Below are 879 nucleotides of genomic sequence, written 5' to 3'. Positions count from 1 at the left end.
CCTAAACAGCTAATGGAAGTCCAAACTGTCTGCATGCTTACCCTGTACTATACGATAATTCCTCTACTGTGCAACAGTAAGTCACGTGGTTATGATATAATCGTTAGCCTATTTTTACAAAAATGTCTGCTACAGAGCCGTAACGTGAGCTACAAGGTAATGGAGCCTTTTACACATTGTCGTGTTTCTTTACAAATAAACAACGGACAAAAAGGAGTGATAAAAACACTACAGCTTTAGTGCATAACTATTTTATAATTTAAGGCATTGCCAAATTTGCCAGATTAGTCCTCCAATTAGGACTGATTATGCGGCCAAAAGAATCGGTACTTGGAGATTGTTGACGTGATCATTTCCACCATAGCTCAACCCATCTCCAACCTGAGCAAAGGTCTAATCCGTTAAAAAGGCAAAATAAGTGTACTTTTGATACTTCAAAGTGAATAGACTGATCAAAATGGTTTGTCATAGTTTTCATATTTTGTGGACTTTGTATTAAGTGTATTGTACGATGATAAAATTACTGTTCGCAATCGCAGCGATCGCAATTACGCGGATATTGTTTAAAAAAGGATCTCACTCTTTAACAGAAAGATTGACCTCCTTAGAAATCCTTTCCATGAAGTTGTCAGACACAATAATCTGACCCTGTCAGTGGACGTAAATTGAAGCTTTCCAGTAACATTGTAGCTTGTTTTGCTGTTTGCTGACTGCTGCAATCTCACTAAATACTGGACCAAAATCCCAGATTGTTGTTCCCATCAGTCACGTAGACACAAAAACAAACCAAAATAGGGTCCAGGTTGGTAAAAAAAACAAAAAAAACAAAGGTACCCTTGAAGTTGTTAAAGCGCCCATATTATGCTCATTTTCAGGTTC

This window comes from Etheostoma spectabile, chromosome 6, assembly GCF_008692095.1.
Source record: "Etheostoma spectabile isolate EspeVRDwgs_2016 chromosome 6, UIUC_Espe_1.0, whole genome shotgun sequence".
Taxonomy (NCBI): domain Eukaryota; kingdom Metazoa; phylum Chordata; class Actinopteri; order Perciformes; family Percidae; genus Etheostoma; species Etheostoma spectabile.
Note: the sequence above shows the minus strand (reverse complement) of the source record.